This window comes from Parus major, chromosome 2 (genome assembly GCF_001522545.3).
Source record: "Parus major isolate Abel chromosome 2, Parus_major1.1, whole genome shotgun sequence".
Taxonomy (NCBI): Eukaryota; Metazoa; Chordata; class Aves; order Passeriformes; family Paridae; genus Parus; species Parus major.
Window position 1 is genome coordinate 22,421,541 of NC_031769.1, and position 24,597 is coordinate 22,446,137.

Here is a 24,597-nt window from a genome sequence, read left to right on the forward strand (position 1 = left end):
CCCCCAAAAAAAGAAAAACCAGAGGGAAGTTGGAGCAAACCTGTGCCACTGGGTTGACAAATACATTTTCTCAATAATGCCTCTCCTTGTAAACCTCTGCAAAGTAAACCCTACAGCAGTGGAAGGGCTTGCTGCTACCAGTGGGAGGTGGTGTTATGGACATTAGATTTGAGAGGCTTATATAGCACATGGGCAAGGATAAAGGGATACAAATCAGAGAGGAAAAAAAATAACACAAAAAAAAAAGCCCACAAAACCCAAAAACTGAAGAGATTTTTAAAAAAAAAATCCAGGGCCAAGTATTTACTGTTCATTTCCCTTGCAAGTGGTGTTATATATTGTCTGCAGTGAGTCATGCTGAGAGCAAGCCAGGCACAATAATAGCTGAGAGCAATCCTGCAGCCCCTTCATTATTGCTTCTGCCAGCTGATACCGAGTTGGGTGAAAGAAAGTGATTCCAGAAATGTTCCTTTTTATTTTTTTCCTTTTCTCTTGTTTCCCAAAGGACCAAGTAGTGATTGCTGGGGCTGTACTACCTTGAAAGAACTGCTAAATTAAAATCAAACATTTTAAAATTAATTTTTCAAGGACCCATATGGTGGTTCACATAAAAGACGTAACAGCTCTAAGTGCTATACCGGATACTGCAGTGATGTATATAACAGAAAAGTCTTGAAGCCTAAGGAGATTTATATATCATAGAAACATTTCAACCCCACCTTTCAACTGGAACTAGGACTACAGTGTAGGAATCACAAGGGTAGGTGTTAATCTTACAATCCAGCTAATTATACATTTGTCCCCAGCTTTCACCTGAGGAGCTAAGAGATACCCACACATCAAAGAAATGAGTTGTACACACATCTTGGGAATATATCATACAGATGCAAAGATCCATATTTTTGTAGAAGAGAAAGGAAGGAAAACCCACACCCCAACACCCAAGGTACGTATTCAGGTTTTTTTAGAACAGTTTCTCACAATGACAAAGTATAACTTCTGTGTTCAAAACAAGTAATGTTTCACAGTGCAGACAAAGTACATGCCAAAGTGTTTTGCTCTAACAGGACTCTGAAGCGTTGTTCGTTGACCAAATGCCCAGCATTGTGTCAGTGTGGAGCAGGAGAAACTGCAGGTACCACCATTCACTGGGAAATACTGTAAACATGAACTGCCACTTGGTTGCACCAGGAGACACAACTTCCAGAGACCATCTCAGATGTTCTTCTATAATCTCATTTTTTTTTCCATGACACACACTATAGACAGCAAAGGAGAAGTGAGTTTCTGCATGGAAGGTTGTACTCTACAGTACACAGGGCATTTTGGAACACAATTACCTCCTTGGTGGGGATGTGAATCATAGAATCACTTCTGGTCTCCCACATCCACGAGGTTCTCAAACAGAAATGCCTGTTTGCATCTGGGAAATGTATGTGTTTTCACTGCTGGCTGTTCAGTTTGCACTCATGCACATGGAGTGACTAATCTGGAATAGCAGGAACCTCTAATTTTGGGAGCACCTCCTTTAGTGGAGGTACCCCGCTCTTCTGCCAGTCCAGAGACAGCAGTGAGTGAGCAGAATGAGGATTTGCTGCTCCATCGCTTCAGCCACTCTTCCAAACTCTTTGGTTCTTCTTGGATACATCTGTCAGTGCAGCAGGACTGGAGGTGGAGGAAGCAGGAGAAAAGACATGAGACAGATATGTGGCCACTTGGGGGCAAGGTCTTGAACCTGGCAGTTGTTAGGACTACTTTTGTGACCCACACATGAGAAGGGGACATTTGGATATCATTTCCCCAAGCACTCGCAGTTGAGATTTAGGACAACTAACTGATCAAAGGAAAGGGGAGAATCTCAGAGGGTTTCAGATGAGCCCTTACAAGCCCCTAAAGATGAGGAAGTGTACTATACATTCACCACCTGTAATAACAGAGCTTTGAACACCCCAGTGTGTTTCTGCAGTGTTAGTCAGCAGGGTTCCCTATGACAGTGCTGCCGAAGTAGACAATAATACCGTTTTTGGGAGAGGATGCCTGTGACAAACCCGTTTGGCAGCAGTGCCAGGTGGGCTGAAGGAGTCACCGATTTAACCAGGAAACAAAGGAGCCAGGGCCTGGGAATAACATCAACTCTTACTGAAGGCCTGGTGACCGACTGAAGCTAAAGCAACTTTGTCTCCTGGTCCTTTTTAGTGCTGTGTCTAAAAAACACCAAACCATCAATGGCTCACTCAGTGGGATCTCCCAGCCCCTTTCCCCCACGGGGCCCTGTTAGCTCTACAGGAACTTCATGGTGAGAAACCGCAGCACCCTTCCAAACACTGGACCCGGTGATTCCCGCACCTGCAACTCAGGCTGCTGAGCTGCTTTGCACCCGAAATGTTTTGACTGCAGGAATCTGTCTGGTAGGAGGGAGTGCCAGGAAGGAACAAGGAGCACATTCAGGTGTGCTGGCTGCGCTGACACCGCTGAGGTGCCCGGTGTGTGGAGACAAGTTTTCGCTCCCCACAGGCGCCGCGGCCACGACGGCATGGGCAGGCCCGCTGGGAGGGCAGGGCCGCAGCCCCAAGCACGGTTCGTGGGCAGTCCCACAGGGGTGAAGCTCCGTCCTGCCCCTGCCCGGTTCCGCCCGTGGGCCGAGGGACCGCCAGTGCAGGCCAGGAAGGGCCGGGCTGTGTCTGCACCCGCTGGGAAACCGGGAACTCTGGCATCAACGTGAGCGAAAAACAGCCCCGGAGTGTCATTCAATGCCGAGCTGGGCATTCAGTGCTGAGCTGGGCAGGCTGCGGCCGCCGCTGGGCTTGGCGTGGCGGAGCAGCCGTGCTGCCATGAGAGGCGGGATCAGGGAGGGTCAGGCTTCTGACTGAGATACGCCGAAGGTTGTAGGAAATGCCTCTGTGATTGCGGGGTCTCCTCACCGCTCTCTGCCACGGTTCCAGGCTGTCGGGCAGAGTGGGTGCGGGGTGCTGGGACGAGCCAGGCCCCTCGCTCCCCTCACGGCACCCTGAGCTGCCGTAGCCCGGCCCTCAGCGCTGCTCTTGCCCGCCGGCATCCCGCCGTCCCTGCGGCCACGGAACACACCAGCCCCGACCTCGCCTCCGTCCCGTAGACATCCGAACGCGGATGTAGATGAACCCTACATCTGCAGGGTTTCACGGAATCATAGAATGCCTCGGTTGGAAAGGGCATTAGAGATCATCCCTTAGCCGTGGGCAGGGACTTCTTCCACTAGACCAGGTGGGTCAAAGCTCCATCCACCCTGGCCTCGGACTCTTTCAGGGATGGAGCAGCTACAACTTTTCTGGGCTGCCTGTTCCATCTTAGCACATATAAAAACGCTTTGCTACATCCATCAGATCATGTGCAGCACCTTCAATCTTGTGTACTGTATTGCCTTAAATCTCTAACCTGCCTTCAGATAGATCCATGCAGGAGCTGCTGCAGTAACTGGGCTTTGGACTGGTGTGTGAATACCTGAAGAAGGAATTGGAATTGAAATTGTCATCAGTAAAACACTATATCAAACTCATACTTGTCCCAGATGCTGATCTTTTATTAATTTCTTCAATACAGAAAGATAAAAAAAATGCTACCAAGTTCTTCAAGTTCTTTCCAAGTTCTTTTAAAGATATTTCTGGAGCCTGAGTTAGAGAAAGGGCCTTAGGTGGATTTTTTTTTCTTCTTTGTTTTCAGTCTTTAACGTGGACATTTACTACGAAGAGAGAAATAAATTTGTTGTTTAATCTCTCTTGAATCTCTGTCTGGTTTATTTTCCACACATATGATCTCTTTTGTTCTCTGTTAGTAATCACCTAAACAACTGATTCACCAATGAACAGCCTGTACTCTTCCTATCTGCAGGATGCAATGCAAGGGAAAAATGGGGAAATCCACACTGATTATTTCTCTTTCATAACTCAGTACTACACTGTCCCAACACAGAAATTGTGGTTGTAGCAGCACACATGCTTCTTTATTTTTGAGGTGTCCCTCAGCTCTTACACAAATCCACCAGAGCTCTCTTTGCACCTTCTTTTAATTAAATTGCTTTTCTTAACTTAATCTGGGACTGTTTGATTAGAGCTGGTTGGAAGTTTTTCCCAACAAAGCGAGGTTATTCAGCAGCTTTGAAACCCACTGATTTATCAGGAGAGAAAGACTTATCTTTCAATTAACTTCCTTCACCTGTGGAGTGCTAGGAGCTCAGGTTTCTCAGTCCAGTGACAGAATTCTATTAGAATGAATGTGGGGCTGGAGACCTGAGGGATTTTTGGGGTTTTGCCACAGAGCCAGGAGCCAATGCAATTCTCCAGTGTGTGCAGCTGTGGGACACTGCAGATGCCAGAAATCATTGACTACTTTAGTTTCAGACTGCACGGGCTTATGTGATAAAACTCTCCAAACTGCCATCTCCAGATATCTCAGTATTTCAGTTTAGATGTCATATTTCAATGTTCATGGTTTTGCTTTTAGTTTGGAATGAAGGGTTTCTAGAAAACATTTTCCCATGCTGGAATGAATTACTGATCATCATTAGCTATGAAACCTACCAAGAGGGGATAACAAGCTTCACTGGTCAGAGGAGGCACTTGGTCAATTCGGACTACCACTAAGAAAATAATGACTTGATAGCTCATCCTACCATTTAGGCAGGGGAGATCTGGTTTTAATATGGTTTGAAATCTTTTGGAATCCTGGAAACCCTTAAATAATCTCTTTTTCTTGTCTTTTTGCATTGCTTTCAGTAGCATTAGGACTTTGTCCAAGATGGCTTGCTAAGACAGACATCAGTTTAAACACAGATTGGAGCTGTGTCTAGATTTCACTTTGGGAATATTGATGGCTTATGCAAGTAGGAAGTCAACCTTGATAGCCTTATAATTTGTTAATTATATAAGTTGGTGGTTTGCGACCAGGTTTACCAGTGGAGAAATTTACATTTTGTCCTATTGTAACATATTTACATATTTTACTGGTACTATTGTTTCACAGTTCTCTTTTTTTACCTTGAGGTGATGACAGTTTTTTGTCTGCTATGAATACAAATATATGCATTTCTAGGAAAAAGGAATGTGATTGTCTAAGTACTGCAGTTCAAAAAAAGTAATCCAAATTCTTCTTTACTCTTGGTATTACATCATTTGAAATAGCACACTATCTCAAGATCTTCTGAGGACACAAATTGCATCATAGCAGAACGATTGAAATCTTAACTTTCATTAGCATAAAGGTCCCATTTGTTGTCTTGGCAAAGTCAACAGCTACTAGGCTCAAAACCTGTTTTCAACAGGAGTAAGTGCTATCATGTGCAACTTCAGTACCACAGGAAAAAAAAATGCCATCTGTAAGAGGTCATTATTTAACAAAAATGTATCTCCATTCTGTTAATTGTTGTGCTAAGAAACCTTTAATGGCACTGAAGTAGGGCATAGAGGTTAAAGTGAAGTCATTCACATTTTATTTTGTTTGTACTCAAAATTGGTTGCAGGCTTTGCTTTCTGCTGTGATTTATCTCTAATCAGCATTCCCACTGTTCTGAAAAATTGATTTGAATTCTAAGTTGATACAGGAGATGCATATAAACAGATCTCCGCTCTCCTCCTGTGAGGGCAATTTATGCAAAATAAGTTTAGGGGCTCTGGGATTTAAAGTTTACTGACTTTTGTCTGTGGGAACTGGAGTGCCACTTTACACATTGTGAACATTGTCTGTGAATTACCTGCCTTAAGGGGGATTGTTAGCACATGAATCAGAAGTGGCTGACTAATGTAGAACATCTCAAACAAAAGGATTAGACAATAGCTGAGATGCACCAAGATGCATTTTAAATCAGCTCAAGTTAAATTAGGTGCTTTTTAGTCTAATACTGCTCTTAAGTATAATGTTGAACACTGGCTGGGAGAATAAGATGATCTCTGTACCTTTGTTTTGTTGCAGAGAAGATGCCATCTATTTATTTTCTCCTTAAAAGCAGTCTTTACCCATGGAAATGGTACTTGCTCAGCTGTATGTTATTCATTCATAAAGGAAGAACACTCTATTCCTCCCTGCCACGAAGTCCATAGTGTTTCTCCTTTGATTATGTGCATAACACTCTGGGGAATGAGACAACTGCGCACATATATTTTCTTGTATTTTTATATTTGAAAAGGAGTGGTTTTTTCCAGATGCTCCAGAATTACATTCTGCTCCTACTTAGAAACATTTGCAACAGCAGCCTCAATATGATGTTTGTCCTTGAGAATCCTGCTACAAGGGCACCCACACCTACACTCAGATCCAGTCCTCTGGGATGTGGGATATTGCAAATTCTGTGTTGCATCACTTCAAAACTTTGCAGGAAAGTTTAGAGCATCAGTACACTAAATGCTATTCAGTTTGGTGACAAATGAAAAAGATTGTTTCTGTTGTAAGAAAAGAAACCAGGCAGGTCTGGAGGGTGCTTCCTGCTGTGGCCTGACCTGGCACACTAATCTCAGTTTGCTGAATTCTCCCTTTGAGTGTAAAGAGGCCTAGCATGCTTTTTTGTGTAAGGGCCTAATGTGCTGCCTACCTCCATCTCCTGGAGTCTGAGAAAGAGAAAATTAAGTGGTTTGGACCTATTTTGATCCTACTGAAATGGGAGCTTAATCAGAATCTGGCCTTTGTAGTGAAGGTACAGTGTTTATTGCAAAGAGGGTGCCCCATGATGCCCCATTGCCCACCACACTCCTCTCCTCAGCAGCACTGGAAGGGGGGAAATTAGATGGAAAAAACTCATGTGTCAAGATAAAGGCAGCTTAATAAAGCAAAAACAAAGGCCCTGCACAGAAGCAGAGGAAAAAATTATTTATTCTCTACTTCTCATCAGTGTTCAGACACTTCCCAGGAAGCAGGGCTTCAGTGCCTAGCAGCTCCTCTGGAAGACAAACATCATAATGACAAATATCCACCCTTTCTCTTGGCTTTTATTGCTGAGCAGATGCTATATGGTATGGAATATCCCTTTGGTCAGTAGGAGTCAGCTGTCCTGACTGTGTCCCTTCCTACTTCTTGCCCACTCTGAGCCCACTCTAGGAGGCAGATTGTTGGAGAAGCAGTGCAGATGCTGTGCAAGTGCTGCTCTGCAGATGCCAGAACACGAGTGTTCATCAGCACCTCACTAGCTACTGATACAAAGCACAGCACTATGAGGGCTGCTATGGGGAAAATGGGCTCCATCTCAGCCAGGCCCAATACAACTGGGCAACAGTTTTACTCTGGGCAACAGCTTTTGGAACTAGAAACCAGAATAATGTTCTCAGCAAAGAACTAGCAATACTTCTTATTTTAACTGGACCTGCATGAATGATTGGTCCTGTTTGGAGGAAAACTGTGCTGGCAATGTTTTAAAGAAAAGGGGAAAAATATTTTTGGATATACATGAAACCAAAGTTTTTCAGATTGTTTGACAGATAAGGAAGGTCTTTTTACAGGTTGAAATTCCATATTGATCTGGGACATCTCTAAAGGGCATGGAAGCAATGTAAAAATAAAGTCATTTAGGATGACTGAAGAAATATTCACAAAACTGAGGAGAGCATATCTCTCAGGGGAGAAAACTTTGACTTTTTAGGTAAGACTCCAACTGCTCCATAAGCCCCAGGTTTTCCTCTCAGAAAAAATGTCCTAACTGCCAGGCTGACTAAACCATGCCACACGGGCAGATGAAGTGAAACTTCTGCAATTGATGTTGCCTGAGAAAGTAGCTCTGCTGGATTCAAAGCTGCTGAGCAACCTGTATGTCATGGGATGGGACAGGTAAAACAGCAGAAGTTGTGGTGGTGGGCACTGCCTGTGTCCCTGCTCCACCACCAACCCAGCCCAGCTGCCTGTGTTCTGAGAGATGTAGAGCTCTCAGCTACTTGAAGGTATTTGTGGTGAAGAAAATTCACAGTGGCTGCAGAGATACAAAGGGAGCCTCTCTTTAAATGCTGATGTGTCCAACCTCATGTAACTCATGAACATTCACTAAGAAAATAGGTGATGATTATGGTCTGGGCTGGTGTCTAGGGTACTCATCTGAATTTTCAATTCTCAGCTTCTATGTATCTTCAAAGCAAAAAAATTGAACTTGTCCCACCTAGAATCAGTATCATTTTGAAGGAGGTAGGAGGCTTGTGATTGTAAGACCCAGCTTTAAATAAGGCAGGAAAAGGAGTGGATATTTACCTCCAGTCTCACAAGATGTAGTTGGTGTGGCATATGGTACTCTTTTCCCATTTTCTATTGTTTCAGAAATTGTTTTCAAGAAGACAGTTTGTAGTCTTGCATGAAAAGCCAAAGCAAAAAACTATGGTAAAACCACCAAAATAATCCTTTCTACATTTTATTTCAGGTGAAACTGCTGACTAAATTTGACTTGATGTTACAAGTGTTTGCATTTCTCTGTGACTAAGTGATTCCTTGCACAGTCTGTGCTCAGCTCTGGCTTGAGCTCTGCTGTTAGTTCACCCTCCTTGTATTCTGCTTTGGGAGCATTTAAGATATGTGTTCCCTGGCACAGCCACAGGCTGCTCCACTGGGATGTGTGGACATACTAGCCATGCAGTTGCACTTTTTTTCAGAGAACTGGTTTCCATGATAAACACCTGAGGCTCTAAAGCAATGTGACTTCAGTCTTCCCTTTCCAAAACCCTCATCAAACAGCCGTTGTCTATATATATGTGTCTCTGGCCAGCATTTCATGTTCTGTATAATCTGTGGAAAATGTAGCAATTGATCTCTGAGCAGTGTTACTAAAAGCTGTGGCTACTTTGTTTTCACTTGGAGTGTGTAAATGACTTTTTGACAGGTTTGACTTCTGGGCAGTTCCTGGCTGAAAATGCTGACATCAGCATTGATTTCCTTTCTGGTCTGTCACAGGCAAGCCATCCTGTGATTGAACAGCAGCCTGCAACTATCAATATCCATTATTGGACATATTAGCTGCTGTGCTTAGCTGCACTGCTCCTCAAAATACTGAAAGTAGGGCTGGGCCAGAGGCAGATTTCATCTTCAAAATGTAGGTCTTATGAGTACACATCTTGGGGATATTTTGAGCCATGAACAATGGAACTGTACTGCTTGCTTGCACCCTGGTGCTCTACACTCACACTGAGATGTCACATCCTGCTGGAGGATTTTTACATGTAAATCTGGGCTGCTCTGTGGATCCCCATCCTCTTCTCTCCTGCAAACCTGGCTTCTTATTAAAGCTCTCACTGAAAGTGTGAACTCAGCTGGGAGGGGGGTGTCAGTCTGCTTTTCCAACTTGCACATCTCAAAGCACAAGAGAGATGGGTGATTTGGCCCTTGCCCTCTCAACAGCTACAGCTTCAGAGAACCACAGGAGGTGTTTCCAGCTCTGCTGCCTGCACTCCTCATCCAACAAATGAGCAGGTTTTCTGCCTGACTCCTGATGCTGCCACTTTTTCTGAACCACCCCACATGTGGGCTCTCCTTGTGTCACAGTCTGTTTTTAGCTGTTCCTCTGTCACTGTAGGTTTCTCTGGAAGTGAAGTGGCAGCTTCCTTGTGTGGGGTAGCTTTGCCACATGGAGACCCACAAGTAGGGCAGCTATGCTCCTATGAATGCCCCCAAGAACTCAGCTGCCCACTGCATGGGGGTCTCAAGAGACCAAGCCCACGTGGGTGTGTGGAGCACTCAACGATTTCCAGGGTTTACTGTGTACCATGGCTGTCTTCTGTCTCATCAAAATGGCCTTAATTCTCAGCTCAAAAGCTCTCCAGCCCTCTCAGTATCTGAGGATATGTGAATAAAGAAAGCCAATAGAAATATCTCCTCTAAGTAGTCTTCCAACTCTCAGAAGTGTCCAACCAAAGTGCATCCTGAGCTGGAGGAGGGAGCCTGTGAGAGGACAGTGAATGCCTTCTTACTGCCCCATGAGACAGCAGCCTAGGTAAAATGGCCAGGAGGAGCCATAGCAAACCAACAGAGCATGCCTGTCCCTCAGTGCCAAATTCCATACCTAGCCCTGCTGAACACACTGCTTGGCTTGGACACTGTCTCCTTGTCCTTTACATTCAGATATCTGAACTATAGAAGCTGCTTTCTGTAGTGCTGTGCTCTTGAAAGAAACCTGGAACTGAGTTTCATATTAGATCATCTTTAATTGGGGACATCACTGAGAGTTTTTTGTAATTCTCCAACAGCTTCTTTCTGCATGAACTCTAGTTCCCTGTATTTCCCAGCCGTATCTCACATGTGCCTCTTTATTTAGTGCCATCAGTGGATATACTTAATGAGCAGAATCTTTCTGATGGTTTGTGCTGGATATTTCTAGTTCCCAAAGTCTCTTCTTAGTGGTCTCTAATTAACCATTTTATATGGTCACCCTGTGGATAGCATAAGCCCATATCATAGTGTAGACTAGGGATCAGGCTGGAGATCATGCAAAGACACAAACATGCTGAGAGGAAAATGAGCTGCCACATGTGTATTTGAACTTTAATTCTGTACCTTGATATTCCCATTGTCTTGTGTTGCCGGTCTTCGTGGCAGGGGTATTTCTAAATCCTACAGTCCTGGTACTCTGTTTTTCTCTATCTGTTGTATAGCAGGAGTATTTTTGCTGTAGTTAACCCCAAGATGTATAAATAAAATAAAATAAAATAAAAAAATTAAGCAAGCCTTTTAAACACTTTTGTATCTTTAATAATAGTGATTTCTGTAGAGTCAAAAATATCTCCTTTTTTATCCATCTACTGTGTTAGCTTTTATATCAGTTTTATAGGTTGTTTTTCAATCTCTGTTTGAGAGCCTGCTTCAGCAAGCCCCAAATAGTTGTTAATCATTTGTACTTTATTATCAGAAGGTTAGTCCACAATAAAGTATTTTCACTTCATTCTCTGCTGCTTTCCTCACCTCCATTTCTTCAGAAAACCAGGTATCACTATCCTTCCTGCAGTCTCACCTGTAACTCTGGTCACATTTGTGCGTGTATGTTGTCTTCTGAAATGTCTATTTAGAGACGTCCTTCTCTATCAGCAAGTGAACTTTGCAATACTCATGCTGCATGCTGTATCTCCCCACTGCAAGTATCTTTCCACTCTAAAGCAAGAACAAACCTTGTGAGATGGTTGCTTCTGGTTTGGGGTTATGGAGATCCTCAGGAACAGTAACTAAACCTCTGGTGAATGAGCAAACCGGCTATGTGCCTAGAGTCCATCGGGGACAGCAGGAACACTGAGCTGGTTTTGCAATGCAGCCAGCACTGGAACTGACAGCCTGAGGCTGGGAATGCTCTAGGGAAGGGGTGAGTATTCTCTTCAGGATTTATCACTCAGCTGAGATTTTCAGGAAGATGGATGGGAGGCAAAATCAATTAATCAGCTGTGGAATTCCTACTGAGGATGGAATGTGTTGAATTCCAATCACTGTGGAAATTAAGGAGCTGGAGGTGAGCGTCTGCATATAACTGTATAAAAAAATACATGACAACCTGTGCAGCACAGCTGATTTCCTGAGAGCCTTTTCAGTCCCAATATCTGACTGAATCTGGGAAAGTTGCTGCTTGTTTAAACTATGCTAAAAGTGATACAGGGAATATTAAGAGTCTCGAGATGTTTCTACTGATGGTTGTGTAAGTCACATGCTTTTGTGACTGAACTCAGAAACAAGCTGCATCTTTAAAAATCCAACAAACAAAAAATTTGTTCCATAAAGTATGGGAGCATGGATGATCTGTTCTTAGAGATGAATCCCAACACTACAGTCTGGTTTCCAAAGAAAAGTACTAGCTTTAATCATCCTTTGCTTGGATATAGATACTGCTCATTAAATTTGAGCTAAGGTCAGCAGCCAAAAAATGTAGCTGCTTGGGCTTAGCATTTTAACTCTAGACTATCACTACTGATTGCTTTTACAGATATTTTATAAATGTTCAGGAAAAGAGGAATAGAATAAAGCATACTCTTCCAAATACACCCCCCCTTGTTATAAAAGCATGTTATGGGAGCTGTTTCTGCTTAGATGTCATTTACCAAAACAAGATTTTCATTTTGATTGTCACAGACACTTATAGTGTATTTTGTGCTGTTTTGGGTTTATTTTCCTGGTTGCCATTTATTTCATGATATTGCCCGGGACTCCAAGACACAGCCAGACAGATCTGCTGAACACATGAATACTAAGGAAGTGGTTTCCCTAGTAACAATAACCATGTAACAGTTCTCACAACTTCCTGCCCTTCCTTACGGGATTTGTTTGTGTGTTTCTCACTGGGTTAGATAGAGAAGACACCAAAATTAAGGCTGTCTAAAAGGCATTCAGGATGAGCTTACTGGAAGTGGGGAGAGTAGAAAAAATGACTGCTGCATTTGCAAGTGGTGTCATTATGGAGTCTGGCTTTGGTTTGTCTTATGGGAATAATCCCACGGGCATGCTTTAGCTGTCTCAGAGCATGGGCTGAACAGATTCTACTACAACTCAGATTGTTACTTCAGAATGTTTTTTTTTACAAATGTAACTATTGTTATAATGGATTAAGTGCAGCTTTGAGTCGGTAATCGATTAATGGAAAGCAGAGCAGGGTAACAAATACAGACCTGAAGCATGCAGCTTCAGTGCAAGACTTACTGCTAGCACTTTAGAGAAGGTCTATTAAGCAACATTTGGGAACATGTACTTCTGGGTTCAGACTGCTAGCAGGGGGTTGTCTGGCAGGCATCCTCTTGCTGTGGAAAAAGAGGGGAGATTCATTCTCTAATATATTGCAAAGTATTCCTCGAAGAAAGTAACTATTGCGTTATTCAGGTGAAGGATTCTGGTAGGCATGTTATGTATGCTCATTAAACCAGGTTATCTTTTTAGTCTTCTAATCAACCAGCCCATTTATAGCTCACTCTAATCCAGGTGAAGAAATATGCAGTACTAAACCCAGGTATTAAATCTGCTTCTTCAGGCATGGAAAAACTGAATTCCTGTATTTCATTAGCCATTGTTCATATATGTATATTGAATGTTGTGGCTACTTGTGCATCATTTTTTACATCAAAAATTACTTTTGCTGAGAAATAAAGGTTAGTATTTTCTGTCAGTTCTCTGTAAAGCTGTGTCTTAAGATTGATCTGCTCCTGAGCAAGCTGAAATTATTTAGTATGTTGCTAGAAGGAAGAACTGATAAGGACCAAACTGCAATCAGCTGTGAGTCTACCGTTAAGATAATAAACATGAACAGACACTGTGCAGAGATCAGCCATGCTTCCCTTTTTCAAGATATTTGACCACAATGAAATCACGACATTATCTTAGAGCTGACACATGTAACTCCAGTCCTACAGATATTTACAGCTGAAAATGAAAGCTTGATCCTGAGAGATGCTGGGTACACCCATCCTTACTGCTTTTAATGGCAGTTCCAGGTGTTCAGAGCCTTTGGATCAGATTAAGATCATCTCGACAAATCACTGTGAGGAAGACAGAGAGGAAATGGCTATCAGAAAACCAAAGACAGGCTAAGATTTTATCCTTATCACACGGAGATGAGGTGCCTCAGAGCAATATACTGATTCTCTTCTCAGGCTATATCAAATGTCAGGACTGGGAAATGTTCTTTAATTCAGGACAGAAATAATCATGAGCACTTGTAATTAGCACTTGCACTCTCCCAGCAGATAGAACTCCCACTATCACAAGACTATCTTCACAGGTACTATATTTCAGACTAGGCATTTAAAGCACTTTAACTGGGGTCTTCTGTAAACCAGCTGTGTTGGAATTCTTATCACCCGAAATCCACTTCAACCTGTGTGCAGTATGATCTTGGCAGAGAACAATATTGTTTTGTGCTCCCAGGATCACTGACAGTAATGAAATAATGTTGTCTTCTAAGTTGAACATATGTTAAATCCAGTCATGTAAGACTACGTTACATTCTTAGATAGTAAGAAGGAAAGTGTTAGTAATCTACCTTTTGATTTTACAGTTTCTCTGAAGGCACAGGGTCTTCCAAATGATTGTACACTTTTGAAACTTTTTTCTATGTTTCTGTTGGCAAAAAAAACTTTGTAATTAATACTGACTAACTAAATAAAACCAGCATGTTTATGTGTCTAATGGCATGTGCACATCAGCAGCAATCCTATAATATGCAGATGTATGCATTAATTCAGATGAGTACAGGAGCATGGCTGTATTCAATTCTGAAAATAATAATCCAGCGCCTAATTATGCACATGGTTGGCTATGCTGATTTATGGCAGGATATTCATTACATTTTCTAACTGTACATCAATGGGCCTAAAGACTGTAAATTGTCAAAGCTAAATCAGATGTGTAATAGAAAATTTAAAACATTTATCATTTTTTCAAATATCAAAACATTTTTGTTTTCACAGGAGTGTAATGTGGACCTTACAGTATAACAAGAGCTATGAATCATTTAAAAATTTATGTCCTTTGCATATCACAGATAGTTTTCTCATGAATAAGGAACTTTTCACTTTAAGAAGACTTTTATATGACTCCTGCTTGTTTCTCAGTCTATTTCCAGGCTAAATTTACTGTAAAGAGAGAGGTTTTGCATCTGCCTATGTCAGTTCTCCAGCGTATTGAGGTCAGCTTCCATTCTCCTTGGCTCTGATGCCTGCCTGTATAAACACAAATTCCATTTCCATCCTATTATTTTTCTAATCAAGGGTTTGTCATGCAAAAGAAGATCTGAGGTGACTATGTTTTCCATTATGCAAAACATTCCATTATGATAATATCTTCAGGATAGTCTTATAAAGGTGCCCTGCCCAAAGACATCACAAATGAGAGCACTGAAATGGTAGACAAATCCTGCATAATTTGCCCTCTCATTTAACATTCAGGCCACAGAGTTCACCCTAATTTGCCATACACATTTCCTCTGACATCCTCGATCTGTACATATGGTAAAAATAAGAATTGGCAGCTTTCACTGAATAGACTTCTGTTAAGTGCTTATCAAAAGAAGAAGAAAGGGGCTGTAAAATGCAGTCATATTTAGTACATCCTTCGATTTTCTTTTGCTTTCTCTGCTAAACTCACACTTAGTAAAATCTACAGTCAATGAAATTTACCTTTTGAGCTCAAGTTGTTTCCATTCAGAACAAAGTAAAAAATACGCCAGCAAAGAAAACCTGATATTTCTTAGAAATTCTCTTTTCTTTCTTATGCCAAATCCCAATGGGCAGGGCTCCACAGAAAGGGAGTTTATTTTCTAAATCCTTTGAACACAAAGCTCTTACATTTTCTAGGACAAGATGTTTTCCTAGACAATCTCAATATTGTACCTTTGTATTATTAATATTTTTGTTATAAAGATGAATACGCAAATTTATTTTATTCTATATATTTAATTTCCATTAGATGTCATTTCAATTATTCAAATATGAATTGGCTTACAAACAGACTTCTGTGAAGACTTGTGTCTGAGTCTTGGCAAGCACAACATATTTCTGCAGTTTCTGTGTATTTGATTTATCTGTTCTCTCTTCTTTCTGTGCAGATGTGTGTGTTGTATGTGCACATGTGCTAAATATATAGGTAAGTGAATCTGCATTTATTCATTTGTTTAAAAGAACTTCTGAATTTGTGGAGTATTTTTACAAGTTTTTTATGGTGATGACGGTTTATGACTATTTCTGTAGCCAGACAGATAAATTTTAGGGCTGTAAAAAACGTAGGCATTTTAATTGCAGTCCAAAATGTATAAATGGTCCTCTTCCTCTCTGGTTTTCTAAAGTGTCTTTCTTGATCTGGGGAACACTATGTTATTCCACTATTAAACAAAGATTAATTTAATTCAATATCTAGTAATGAACTTGATATTAGCTTTTAGGCCTTGAATGCTTTTTTTTTTTTCCCCTTATGCATTCCTATGTCCTGGTGTATCATCATCATAATTATAATCTTTTTAATTAAAGTCAATCCCTTGCCATGACTTTCTGACTCAGTCTTTTATATTTTAAAATGTTTTCCATTTCTAACTGCAATATTTGACAGAACTGTCTCCAGTCTTTTTCACAATTTTATCTCGTTTACTGGAACTGTTCTTAGTCCATGAAGTAATAATAAATTTGAAAAAAACCCCATATGAATTGTAGATGTATTATCCTTATTGATCCATAATCTCATTACCTACTGTGCAGCATTTTTGACTAAGGTACATGACAGTTTTAATTTATTGTTACTGAACCACTGATGCCAAACTAACTGATGTTGATGTGGATATAACTACATATAGGAGTAGACTTCTCTGTAACTTCCCTTACATTACATGTCAGCACAGTATGTACTCTTTCTTCTCCAAGATGCAGCCATATCATCTTCTTGGAACAACATCTACAAGACCAATTTTTCAACATGGCAAAAAATGCTTTCATTAAATCAGGCCTATTTGCCAGTAATCACATATCATTTATATTTACTGAAAAGCTTTGCTACAAATCTTTCAAAATTGTGCCCTCCCAGGCATCTCACAGCAACATTCATCTTCATGATTGAAACTGAGTGTGATTCCAAGTCCTCTAGTCCTATATCAAACTTGGACTTAATTGCTTGACATTTCTAAGTGCACTACAGGAGTCTTAACATGTGCCTTTTATAATTACAGTTACCTGAAACTCCATATATCCACACTTTCTATATTGTATCCACACAAGCCAGTTGTTTTCTCCAAAAGTTTTAACCCATTTTTATTGCTCCCTTCCCATCAGTTGCCAAGAGTGATAATTTGATCAATAAACTTTGCATCTGCCATGAAGTCACACTGTTTCTGGCCATCTGCCTCCTGTGAAACTGGCCTTAAACTGTTGGTAAATATGTTCAAGATTATTTTCTTCCACCAGTGACTAAGCTCTCTCTAGTTAGCTGAATGAGATTTCTTTCCCTGAGGCTGGTTGAGGTACTCCTTTATCTGCTTACCTGCAACCTTCTTGTGTTCCTTTACGTATCTGTTTTGTTCTCTTTGCTGGTACTTGCACTGACAGCTCTCGACAGCTTGACCATGACCCTTTCTGTTCCTGCAGCTATCCCACTTCTGACCACTTTGCTGTTCTCCTTACTTTTCTTTGTTTGCAAATAAGTAGAACCAATAAAGAACAGGACCAGGACCAGGACCTTTCAAGTCAGTGATGCAAATATATTTTGTACTTTAAAAAAGACCAAAACACAATCAGGATTATTGGACCAAGGCTTATCACAGCTGTATGCACAGCTAATATGGTCACATTTATGCTACTTTTAAAAGTCTGATTTCTTTAAAGTGGTCCCTAAAGCCCAAGTATCTATCTTCATGGGAGAGTACACAGCTTCCAAAAAACATCCCATATGCATGAACATACAATGTTATGAAGCCAGATTTAAAATTCTTGGTTGCAGCAGGCAGTTGTATGAAGCTTGAAAGCCAACATACGTCATCAAGTCTGCTCTGTGGATCTCCATGGTTTAGCAGCAACTGTTTGGATAGGAGCTTGCTGCATATGTTGTCTCTCTTGCCATGGTGACCTCCATAGCTGGTGCTTCTCTTCTTCTGTTGGTGTTCCAAAAAGCAAGCCAGCATAGCACTGGATGTACAGAGTTAAAATGCTCACAGCACAGTCTGTTGTCTCTTCTCCCCAGGGTTCCAAAACTTAATTGAAATTGGATGGAGAAACTGCATGCCCAGATCAGCTACCAGAGCATGAACAGGTTACAGCTTACTGTGCTGCTGCTGATCTGTGATATCTCCTCATTATTTGCTTGAATTTTAGAAACTGTGAAGGAAACAGGAGTATGAAACTCTAAAAACTTGTGCATTCTACAGGCTGCAACTCTGTACTTGTGTTGTAATCATACACACAAAAAAATGAAAAACTGTCTGCAGTCCCAGGCATACAACTTCAGGCAGATGCTCTCTGCAAGAGCTTTTCAGATATCACCATATTTTTATTAATTCTCCTTGACTTCTTTTACTTGCTCTCCTTCACTGCCCAAATCCAGTGAAACAACCAGGCTTTCTGAGCCAAAATGTGGCAAATCTCTGGCACACTCAGTTTCACGGTACCGCTGTCCCTGCTCAGAACTGGGCATCTTCTGACCAGGCAGTTCAACTGTTCCCCGTGCATGAGCACAGCAGAACTGTGAGGTGAAGCATAAATGAGAGGACATATTCTGCCTCCACTACTGCATGAATGTGGGGTGGCTCTGTAATAGAACAGACTCTGCTCAGTACCAAGGGGATCAAGTTCCCAAGTATATTCCCTGGAGGAAATGGTTGCACTTTTTAGCTGAGTGTGTGAACAGGGCTGTGATTTCTGGTTCAGTGTCAAGACTATTATCTAGAAGACTGTACATTCCTTTAATTAAATAGCAAAGAATATGTTTACTTAATTCTACTTTCTACTGCAAAAACATATGATAGTGGAAATTATAGATTCTGGTGTCTGCCGGGTCCCTGATATAAACCCTTATGTTTTAGAATCTAGGCAATTAGAGAATTCATGTGGTAATTCCTGCATTCTACCTTTCACATTAATATATTTTCTTATAAATTGCATTGAGCCTTATTTTGGGTATACTTAGCATACTTCTAAAGAGACTTATTAAACTACCAATTTTTATCTTGCTTAAGAATTGCCTTAATAACAACATTCAGAAAAGCTGGTTCATGATCTGATATGGCAATAGCTCCAATTTTTATGTGTTGTGTTGTCAGGCTGCTTGTGATATAACAGAAAAGACCTACTCTTGGCTAGGGAGAGATGAGATGTGAAGTTTTCTCTGCTGGAGTGCATATGCCTTCAGACATCAAAGCTTTTAAAATTTCCCATACATCAGAATGGAAACTGGACATTTTATCACCTGGGGTGCTGCCTGCTCCCTACTGCTTTGTCTGCCCAGCAGCTCCCCAGGGCCAGAGCAAAAGCTGTTCACATCAGAGGCCAGAAGTGAAGGCATACTCCTGGCTATAGCTGTGGGCGTCCACTGACAGTAAACAGATGCCAGGACAAAAAAATATAACTAATCAACCAAAAAAACAAAAACAAAACCCTCTGTTTTTCTTGGCAACTTTACTATGACACTAATCTTTGTAAAAGCAGTTCTGTCCTGGGCAATTATAAACCAAGCACCTGCAGGAGACCTTTCTTCTTTCTTTAAAGGCTCTGACCTCAACTTCAGATCTCTCTTCTCCTCCAGCATGGCATGGAAATAAGCTGTAATCGTGGATACTAAATGTCTGTATTATAATGACTCTTGTTATAAGATAGGATAAATTCTGGTTACAAAACCAGAATGTCCACAGCCCCAATTTCTTTATCATTAGTCTACAGCAACATAAGAAAGCTAAGCATAAATGAGCTCAGAGGCAGATGCTACATGGGCTGCATAGAATTGGTCAGGGAGCAGCAGTGAGAAAGCCATGGCTGTCTCCTGTGGATGCAAAAGGGGTCACTGAACAATGTCAGCTATGAGCAATGTCAGATATTAGTTTGGTAGGGTGACATTTTTATTTCTTTTTATTGTGCGACTATCCACTTGTGAGAAATACAGGCCAAGAGTTGGGTCTGGGAAAACAAATTATGTCTGGAATTTATCTTGATAAACTATAAAAACAGATTATGTTCCTTGGGCTAAATAAAAGTTGTTAGCATAAGTATGAGATTGTGAGGTCCTTGGTTCTTTACTGCTTTAAGAAAAGAGAGAAAAAGGATTTTTAAAGAAAAAAACTAAAGTAGTGAAATAATGACTATATACATGCAGAGAGAATTTGTGGATTAGGCTGGTAGGTACTTCTGCAAGATATTCTTGCTGATCTTAGGTGTCACATGCATTACTTCAGTCAAAAAACAGTTATCACAAGCGCTGCAGTAAATAACCCTCCCCATGGTTTGTCTTCTTGTTTCTAAAAGATCATCTGAGTCTCTTGCACTGTTGAGGTCTAGAATAATGGGAAAAAAGTGGGAGATAATCCTTTTAAAAGCAAAGTATATGCTGAAGGAAATCTCATTTTTCATTTGCAGTTAGAAACAGCCAAAGGGCCATTGTCTATATACAGGCCAAAGGAAGAGGAGTTAAAATATTTGGACACATGCTAAAGGCTGTGTATCTATGAAACTTCCACTTCAAATCCCAGCCAAATCTTCTCTGACTGGCTTGAGATAAATAAGCATTCAACACTAATCAGCAAAGTTAAAATGCTGGGGTTTTTCAACCTTGTTTTTAATTGAACAATTCCTTATCTATAAGTTCTTGTCCAATAGTTACTTGAAATATTTTGCAATGTAGTTACATTTGAATCCTGAGGATTCAAATTCTCAGCCTACTGAGAGTACTACCTGAGTTTTCATCACAGAAAATGATGAAAATGATGATCACTGAGTGATCATCATTGTTAACCATCTGCCTCTGGTCAAATTTCTTTTATTGAGGCCTCTTTTAATATATGTATTCATTGAGGATTTGCTGTACAATATGACAAATTCCCATTGACAGTGGCATGTTATCAACTTCATTGATTAGGCTTGTTGAGAAGCAGTTAGGACTCTCTGCCTCCTAATCACAACATAAAAAGGGCAGAGTTTGTGTCTCCTCTTGCACCATTTCATCTTAACCAAGGGCTGCTTCTTCTCCCATGAAGAGCTGCTCTAGAGTGTGAGTAGTGGCACTGGGAGATCTACTCACAGTAGATGTAGCTCAGGTTCTTTAATTAAATTAAGTCCATGTGCTCAGCCCAGAGTTTTTCAGTGGCAGGCAGCTGTCTCCTCACAGCAGCAGAGAGGTACAGCCCCTTCAAAAATGGTGCTCTGCAACCCTCACTGGTAGAGATCATAAGACTGCTGTGCACCACTGTCCTTGGAGCTTCCCTTCATATTAACTGGTAATACTTGAGCTGCTCACAAGGTCTGATGTGTAATTTAAATTACTATTGACAATGGCATGCTGAGAGAGACATAAGTTAGAGCATAAAAGGGAGACAGGGAGAGGAAACTGGCAACAAAGCAAGTTAAGTAAATACATAAATATAAACATTCTTAGTCAGAACATTAATCTCTCATCTTGATTGCTTTTCAGGTAAGAGAATAGATATCAAGAAGCTTGCATGCTGCTGTGAGAAAGTTTAACATGATAGCTTGGACTAATACTGTCATGTTAAACAAATCTGTTGTCAACCATCCTGCCATTCATAGCAGGGGGAGGTGTTAAATGATGGCCTCAAGTCCTGCTGCCCCTCTATTGAAAGAGTCAACATCAAGGTGACTCAAGGTCTTTCCTACCCCCAGGTCCCTCAGTTTCCCTTTGCAGTACTGGAAGGAACAAAACTACAAGGATTTCTCCCCATATTTACCATCTCAGCAGCTAGTCCAGATATGACTAGATTTTTTTTATTTCAAGTCAGAATAACTAATGATTAAATTTTCTTTGGAAAGGTGCAGTCCGAGCTGCAGTTTCATGACTGCTTCATGCCCATTAAAGCTGGGCTGTTGCTGGCAGGAACCATTTCCTCCTCTCCTGTATTTCAGCTCACACCTTCCTTCCCTTTTCCCTCTGCTGGCACTAGCACCTCTGCAGCCATGCCAAGGGCTGGAAAAGGGAATTGCTGCAACTGGAACTACAGTGGGCTTTACTGGTTAGCTTTCAGCTGGGCCAGCACATTGCTCTGCTTCTCCCCCTGCCCTGTAGGTGCCTCTGTGGGAGAAACAACAGGAGTGGGTAAGGTATGGGACCATCTCCCTCAGGGGGCTTAAAACAACTGTGATTCACATCCCCCCAAAGTTTTCTAGGAAAAATAGGCCTCAGGAAAAAAGAATGTGTGTTGCTCTGTTGGGAATGGAGAGAAGAACAATACAGACTCTCTTGTGCGTTGAACAGGAGAGCAAAGTTTATTACTTCAGATCTTCTTTTATAGACTGATACACAAAAGTCCAGAAAGGTAAAACTCTTACTGGTTAGTAAACTAACACATTACCCTCATTGGTCAGTGGGGTACACCACCCCTCGACCTTCTCTTGCAAGAAAACAAGGAACAGACAAACAGCACCTGCAAGGCTGTCTTCTATCTCTGAGGATTGTTTTAATTCCTCCTTATGAGTTCCCAGGCCACTTTCTCAGTCTCACCTTATGTAGCCTGCTTTTCCACAGGCACCTTGCTCCCTGCTTTTGCTCATAGTTAGCATCCATAAATGTGTGTGCCAGTTTTAGGTTAAATTCCCTTTCCTATCACAGATTGCTTACCTGACTTTGAACAGGTCATTTTAATCTCTGCCTTAGATTTCCTTCTCCAAAACAAAGACAAAGCAGTACTTTTATCTTTTAGAACAAGCACATTAGAGATTTTGAGGTGCTGAGGTGCCCAGGTACCCTGGGAATAGGAGTGCAAAAGGACTTTTGATAGGTCTGCAAATATTTTTAAAGCGCTTCTGCCTCAAGCTTCTATTTTTAATTGCAGTAATTGTAGACAGTATTTGTACTGCAAAACTATGGTCTTTGTAGCTTAACATGTTGTAAGTATCCACACTTTTGGCAAATCATTGGTATAACTGAATTCCAGATTATAGAATTCAGGGTATAAATCTGAGATATACAACAAAGGATGGAAATGATTTTTTCAGATTTTAAAAAGCATTTTCACTATGTTTCAAGTTTCAGTAACTTTTAGTAGCATCACTCAACAACAGAGTAAGCAAGCACTCCATGGTGAAAACACCAGCTGTGGTCAATTTTACATGCAGTTACCTTTCCATCAGTCATACCATAGAGTTACTTGCTCCACTTGAACCTGAGCCTGATCTGAGGAGATCAAATAATTTCATCTGACCTGACATTGTCATATTTATTCTAACAGAGCTTATGTGTGGTTTTGTTTGTGACCAGACCCATCACTTACAGGGCTTCAAGCTAATACCCTTGTTTTAGCACAGAGCAAACAGAGTGATTGTTTGGAGCACAACCACTTTTCCAGAAATGGGTAATAGTACCACATCAATACTGTCATTGTGGTCCTCTTCCTAGCCTAAAAAGCTCTGTTTGTATCCTAAGATTTGAAATGTTTATCCTTTGAAAAGATGTATTTGATGCAGCCATAATAAGTGGTAGATTATCCTTTTTGCCTCAGAATTTGAGATTAGAATGTCTATAGCTAAAGGAGGATACCACTAGAAATAAGTATTTAGTAAGGTGAGGGTAAAATTACAAGGGCAGATCTTCATTCAAGAAGAAGTCAGACTTTTATTTACAAAACTCAAATGGGAGTTTCCAGACTAGTTATTCTTGGATACATCATCCAACACTTGCAATCTGAATCTAAAGGGCTGATTACCAGAAAGTACAGGTACTTCTTATATATAAGGTGCTGAAAGATGCTGGGACCAGGGATATTCAAAATCATTGGTCTCATTCTGACACCACTTTAGCACATACTCTTTCTTTGACCTTGGAAACACATTTCACATTTCATTTCTCTACATTTAAGTTCCTGCATTTAGAAAATGGGGATTAAGAACATAGATGCAAAGCTGTTCTAAGTTTATTGATATTTGCAGCTTTCAGAGCTTTAATGGGTAGCACTGTACAAAGGCAAATAGCTCTTTACATTTTACTGAAGTGATTCATTTTTCAGCTGGCCGCACTGTTGTACTGCAAATCTTCAATGAGTGAGAACTTGCCAATTTGAAGAAACAACTGATTTAACGAAATGGTTTTTCAAAGGCACATAGATAAATTGGTGCAACCCCATCATGGAGATAAATTTATATCAGGCTGAGTGCCTCATATTGATTAAGCTTATGTCAGCAAGGAATCAACTTGCTAATGCCATGAAAGGCACTTTTAAACTGAAATAAGAGTGTCTACACAAGGGATTAGTTTAATATTGGCATTCTTTTTCCCCAAATAAGACAAGCCTTTAAGTCCCATATCCCTAGTGCTATGCATTGTGAATTAAAAAAAAAAAAAAAGTAATAGAAATGGCATAGCAGACATGGCAAAAACCAATTAGTGCCTGTCCTTGGTACTCAGAGTGCTACATTGGCTCACAATTAGGCTTGCTATTATTTGAAGCATCTTTAAGCCTGCTGCTATTGAACACAATATGTGGGAATGTTGTTCTGTTATATTTTTTTAAATGTTCAAGCAATGCTAACTGACATATCCCAGAGATGTGAGTTCAAGGCTGTGGTTTCATGGCAGCCTAATTCCTATGGGAGGCCAGCTAGCACTATGAAGTCAGAAATACATTACTTGTGAGAAGGAAGGAAAAGTGCCACCCAAAACAGTTTGGTGGATGCTTATGCTTGCTATTGCAGCAGTGTGAACAAAATTTAGGATGAGCTGCTCCTAGCCCTTCTCTGCTAAAAGGAGGATCCAGACTTTCAACTCTGAATTGCCATCACACATGTACTTGGAAGAATGTAAGTGTAGGCACAGTGAAGAATTTTAAGTAAATATTTAAATCAGTCTGCATTTTTAAATAGTCATGGTGTATTCAAAGAAGAAGTTGGTGTTTTTTTCAAATTTTACAGCTGTAAAAAAGTAAAGAAATAGAAATAGAAATAGAAATAGAAATAGAAATAGAAATAGAAATAGAAATAGAAATAGAAATAGAAATAGAAATAGAAATAGAAATAGAAA

General features: G+C 40.7%; 1 protein-coding gene across 2 annotated transcripts in view; it reads left to right on the forward strand.

Annotated features, from left to right (window-relative positions):
* Positions 1 to 24,597, forward strand: part of CDK14 (cyclin dependent kinase 14) — a 342,956-nt gene that overhangs the window by 311,883 nt on the left and 6,476 nt on the right. The window contains exon 15 of one of the 2 annotated variants that reach the window (XM_033511841.1): positions 807 to 1,219. The exons of the other annotated variant lie outside the window; for it this stretch is intronic. The gene's annotated coding sequence lies outside the window, so the exon portion shown is untranslated. Of the gene's footprint in view, positions 1 to 806; positions 1,220 to 24,597 lie in introns of those variants that run through there. 2 annotated transcript variants of the gene reach the window in all.